This window comes from Mastomys coucha, unplaced genomic scaffold (genome assembly GCF_008632895.1).
Source record: "Mastomys coucha isolate ucsf_1 unplaced genomic scaffold, UCSF_Mcou_1 pScaffold21, whole genome shotgun sequence".
Lineage (NCBI taxonomy): Eukaryota > Metazoa > Chordata > Mammalia > Rodentia > Muridae > Mastomys > Mastomys coucha.
Genome location: NW_022196904.1, coordinates 57,266,426 through 57,272,425, shown reverse-complemented (window position 1 = coordinate 57,272,425; position 6,000 = coordinate 57,266,426). Strand labels below are relative to the sequence as shown.

Genomic DNA, 6,000 nt, shown 5'->3' with positions numbered 1-6,000 from the left:
CCACCTCACTTCACCCTCTTTTGAGATAGCACTAGATTTTTATACCCAGATATTTCTTAGAGAATTTTTTTCCTTCTGGGGAATTTGAAGAATTATTGGATATGGGGAATACATAATAGTGAAGTGTCAAAGATAAAAATTCTTCAGGGTCAAAGTGGTTAAAATGTTTTTCAGAATTTCCATTTAAACCAGAAGCCATACACTTGAGAACAAAATGAGCCTGTGGAGCTGAACTGTACAGGGGTGGGGATGGGGGTGGGGATGGGGGTGGGGGAGGAGAACAGCTGCTGTGGGGTGGGTCTTTTTTCCTGTTTTGTGACTAACAGCTTGGTATTAGCACCATCAGCTGGCAGCATCAGAGGCAGTATGCGGAGTTGCCTAGGTCTTAATTAGTTGATTCCCCAAATTCCCGAGCAAGGAACATTTGCAACTAGGCATGGTCACTGTGCTATTTTTAAATCTAATTTTGGCATAAGTCGCAACACTGAAAGGGCATCTGCTTTCTGTCTCTTCCTGAGCCTCTCCTGGGGTGGAGAGGCTGATCAACAATGGCAAGCTCAGGGCAGAAGTGCAAACCAAGCCAAGTAGGGTGGCCTCTCCCAGCAGGGAAGTGGCAGTGGCATATGAGCTCTGCTAATTTTCCTTCCTATTATTACTACTTTCTCTGTTCTCTTCCTTTCTTTCTCTCTCCTTCTTTCTTTCTTTCTTTCTTTCTTTCTTTCTTTCTTTCTTTCTTTCTTTCTTTCTTCCTTCCTTCCTTCCTTCCTTTCTTTCTTTCTTTCTTTCTTTCTTTCTTTCTTTCTTTCTCCCTCTATCTATCTATCTATCTATCTATCTATCTATCTATCTATCTATCTATCTATCTATCTATCTATCTACCTATCTATCTATGAATCATATTTTTGAGATAAGGTGTCTCTATGTAGCCTTGGCTGTCTTGGAACTTGATATATAGACCAAGGCTGCCCTTGAACGCATAGAGATCAGAAAGATCCACCTGCCTCTGCCTCCTGAGTGCCAGGCTTAAAGGCATATGCCATTATGTCTGATTACTTTCTCTAGTTTTGACACAGAAGGAACCAATGAAAGAGAAAGACCCCAAATGAAAGGCAGGCCTCCACCGCTCACTGTTCTCTGGTCAGCTCTGACCCAGAACTCAAAACCTACACTAGGTGGTAAGAAGAGTGACCAGGAAGGGAGAGAGCACCTTCACCAAATCCCAAAGCATCTTGTCCCTCAGGCCAGATGTCCCATGACTTAGTCAGAGGTAGCACATGGAATGTAATGAAAGGGAAGAATCACTCTGAGATGCAGAAGATAAATTCACATTTTAGACCAAGGAGCAAGGCTTCACCTCAGAGCAATTTTCCATTAGAGCTCCAGTCACCAAGCAGGAGGAATTGGTTAGAGAAACAAACTGATTATGAAGAAGCCATTGGGGAAACCAAGCCTTTGCTGTTGTTCTAGGACACACTCCATTTTTGCGTCAAGTGAGGTCTCAGGAATGGCGAGCTCAAGTCTGTCTTGACTCTACCAATTAATATTAACCAGGCTGAGGGCTTCTCCCCCTCTGTGCAATTATGTTTACCTGCATTTTCCAAGCAGTTTTTCTTCTTGAAGATTTGGAATTACAGTTTTGTTGTTGAGCAGTATTGACTATTTTGGGATAAACATCACTGAGATATTAGACTAGTGGTCTAATCTTGATTATGTCCTGGGATTCTTTTTCTATGTGGTATCTAGTTTATGGGAAAATAAAGCAATTGAATTTTGTTAGACAAACCCCAAGATATCCAGAAAGGATTTTGCTAAGTATCTGCTTTTCTCTGTTTACAAAATTGTTTATGAGAATTCAGACTTTTTTCAACTTACAATGGGGTCACATCCTGAAACACCCATTGTAAGTTGCGAACATCTTAAGTCAAAGTGCATGCCGTACACCTAATGTACTGAAGGTCACAGCTCAGCCCACTGTGCAGCACAGCCCGCTCCCACTGTGGTTTGCTCCTGGGCGCAGTGACTGGCTACCACAGCATCACGGGAGAGGATTATACTGCAAACTGCAAGCTTGGAACAGAATAAGATCCAAGGTTCAAAGTCCAGTTCCTGTTGGAAATGAACAGCTTCCTCAGCATCCTCAAGTTGACAAACTGCTGTGAAAGAAGAGCTGGGGATGCTCTTTGTTACTCTGCATGTTGATAAAGGTGGTTCTTGATTATAACTGAACAGAGCTCATGGAGCTCAAGAGGCATCATGAGTCTAGTCCACGCTTTAGCTGACCCTTGCAATGTGTGGTCAGTACCGCCAGGTCAGATCAAGGCCTCTGCCTTCATCTCTACCAGGAAGGCATCCCGATTCCTTCTGCCAACAGGAAAATTGAGTCCAGTGATTAGGGTGACAAGGAAACCTCCCCATGAGGGAGGTGCCGACCAAGACTAGCCTCTTGTTTTTACATTTCTTCCTAAGGTACCAGATGTGCTTGATAAGAATACAAAGCTACCCATGGCATCCTCTGGGTAATGTTTTTGTCTAGTCTCCCAACTCACTGCTCTTTTGTCTTCGATTCTGGTTTTAGTTTAGTTTTCTATGGTTGGCAATTGGTCTGAATGTGTCCTATAGTGAGTAGTCATTGGCCTTTGTTTTGCCCATGGCTTCGTTCATTCTTGCTAATTCTACTCAGAAAACACTCAGGTGTGTAAGCAAGAGCCCCACACCAAGCACGTCACCTTCAGGACCATGCCAGAGTCAAACATCTTACACGAGAAACACTTGGGAATCGCCTTTGCCATCACACACGTGGACACCTTCTTACAAAGATTGTTCTTGACTGGGAAAAAGAAAAAGGTTGCAGTTGGTTTGTGCACATTTTAGCAATGGGTATTGTTCCCCTCTATCAATGGAATGATGCATTAGCATCATCATAGAACCATGAACTTTCCCATGGAACTCCCATCCCCAACACCTAAAGGCAGAGCACAGAACTCAGGAGGCAGCAGAAGCTGGAGGCTAATAATGGCTGATGCACCACGATGTGTATCTATCTGTATTCATATAAGGAATACCATGTCAGCCTTTCTGTTAGGAATCAACTGTCTCTTCAAGAACAAAGTACAAAGGGATCCAGAACCCATCATCAGGCAGCTTGGTTGAGCATCAGTTGGAACTTTAGCCTATCTGTATACTTAATGTCCACAGGAACTAGCCATCTTTCTAGTTCTACAGAGCAAGATGGAATAAAGATGACAACATTTAAATGAAAAATTAATGCTTGATTGGGAAAGCATCATAGCAGAAAATTCCAACCTACTCAGTTTAAGTAGCCTAGCCATTTCAGTCCAGTTGAAGGCCTGAGCATTCCTTCTACCCATGAATAGCTAAAGGCCTGTCTGTTCAGGACTGGGAGGGCAAGGGTGGAGGCTGCAGACATTCTACACTTAGAAAGCTAGTTCCCTAGGCAAGGCTTTGAGGTCATCCGTCATAGGTTTCTGGCTTATCTAGGGCACTGTACATCTACCCTGGATTCCCAGCTCAGGAGCTTTTGTAAGCAGACCTGGGAGAGTTCAGGCTGGGGTCAGGCCTTCATGCAGGACCTGGCAAAGTTCCTGCGTTTGATGTTGTGTTATCTCTCTGTATGGCATTTCTCTTTGATACCCACCCTGAAGGGTGATAAGGCATTCCTCCCATTTTCATTCCTCAGAGCTGGGCACAGATGAAAGCTGCCCTCCTATCTATACCAACAAGATTAGCAAATCCACTTGATTGGGGTCACCGAGATGCCAAATGACCTGGGACCTTCATAGAATTTCTCTGCTAAGTCTCATTCAAACATATGGATTCACCTTTAGCCAGAGTGTCTTCTCTCCACCGTGGCTGCCATTGTCTTAAGTCACCTTTTGTAACTGATCTATACATGGGCCCTGGCCAGGTGCCTTGCCTCGACTGTGACAAATGTGGTGACTGTTAACTTGGATAGTCTGTATATCTGATATTGAAATATATTCATGCCAAATAAATGTTCTTGGAGGGTGGGGTGGGGGGGTGGAGGAGACAGTATGCATTGACCCAGTTGTCTATATTCTGCATTAATGCAACCTAGCACATCAAATCCTAAGCGGCCAATAGTTACTCACATGTGAATGAACAGCACACACAGATTTTCAATAAACAAAATCCATACTGACGTGATCTTACCTCACAGACTCCGATGGTGAAGGGTTTAAAAATTAAAACCAAACCCTTGACTGTGCTTTAATATTAACATATGGCATTTGGCAGCTGCTCAGAAGTGTCAAGCTCACAGGGGGATGAAGCTAATGCTTGCTTCCCTTTCCTGAAGGTTGGGTATGGGTTCTGGACCCCAAGCAGCTAGAAGGAAGCATATTACGCTAAAAGTTCTGGTAAGAAGTTATCCCAAAGAAGTCTCCTTCCATGGGACACTTACTTCTACAGACACAGAAGCACACCCTCCTCTGGGGGATGCACAGACGGAGCCCAGCATGGACTGGGTAAATTGAGGAAGGAGGGTAGGAGGAAGCAGGCTGTGTAAGGATGAAGCATCTCCTGAGGTCAAAGTTAATGCTTCTGTCCTGACCTGGGCCGTCTGACCAGCGAGCTGCTATGAGAGAGGATTTCTAAGGTTACGGTGGAGCCTTCTTTAACGTTCTACTGAACTCATCAAGTGGTGGGTGTGGCCGTGCTCAACCCATCTACTGCAGAATGATGCAACTGTACCCAGTTCTGACGAGTGAGGGATAGCATAACCTTCAATTTAAATGAGGTGTCTATTCACCACCACCATCACCATCCTCATTATCATTGTGTGTGTGTGTGTGTGTGTGTGTGTGCGTGTGCACACATGCACACAAGCACATGCTTGTCCCAGTGTGCATGTGGAGGTCATAGGACAACTTTTAGAAGTCAGTTCTCTCTTTCCACCATGTGGAATTGAACCAATATCATCCGGCTTGGCAGCAAGTGGCTTTCTTTTTTTTTTTTTTTTAATTTATGATTTTTCCCCTTTTACTGGATATTTTATTTACATTTCAAATGTTATCCCCTTTCCAGGTCTTCCCTCTGGAAACGCCCTATCCCATCTCCCCTCTCTCTGCCTCTATGAGGGTGCTCCCCCACCCACCTACCCACTCCCTCCTTCCCACCCTGGTATTCCCCTACACTGGAGCATCGAACAACCTCAGGACCAAGGACCTTTCTCCTCTCACTGATGTCCAATAAGGTCATCCTCTGTTGCAAGTACTGTTCTTTACCAGCTGAGCCATCTTGATGATTATAAATAAGGTTCCTAATGATTATATTTATCAAAAGAAATCAGTATTAAATAGTAACCCCTTGCCACTGTGAAGGTTTTATTCCCGACTTTGATGACTACACAAGACAAATCCAGGGTGCCAAGAGGTGAAACAGTATCAGATTCACCAACACAAAGAGCAATCGGCTAGGTTTTAGACCTGTGCTGCCCAAGGAAACCATCTATGACAACGAGGATGTTCTCTGCCTGACCTGAGATCCACTAGCCCTGCTGGCAATAGGGAACCTGAATAGTGGCTGTCATTCTCAAGTTAGTTTAATTTCTGCCAGTTATAATTTAAATTTGGGTAGACTTGAGTGGCCAGTGCATTTTGCACAGGACAGTTCAGTTCAGGTCCACAGGATAAAGTCCCCCCCAGGTAAACTTATGGTAGCGGTAGCTTCTGCTTCTCTCTGGAGCAATGTGATGGGTGCCAACTTCAACTTTTTAAAAAAAACATTCATGTGTACCTACATGTGTGTGGTGTATACAGATATGTGTGCATATGGATGTGTCATAGTGCATATGTAGAGGTCAAATGTCAAGTTGTGGGAGTTGGTTCTCTATGCCCACCATGTGAGTTTGGGGGGTTGAACTCAGGTGACCTTCAAGTGTCGTGGCAAGCACCATCTCTCTGGCCCTGAAATTCTGTTTTTAAATTTAAGTTTGCATTTGCTCTTACCCCTGGGTTTGCT

At 44.2% G+C, this 6,000-nt stretch overlaps 1 protein-coding gene across 2 annotated transcripts in view; it reads right to left on the bottom strand.

The window, feature by feature from the left end:
* Adamts17 (ADAM metallopeptidase with thrombospondin type 1 motif 17) overlaps positions 1–6,000 on the bottom strand; it is a 319,009-nt gene that overhangs the window by 84,448 nt on the left and 228,561 nt on the right. The window lies entirely within an intron of this gene.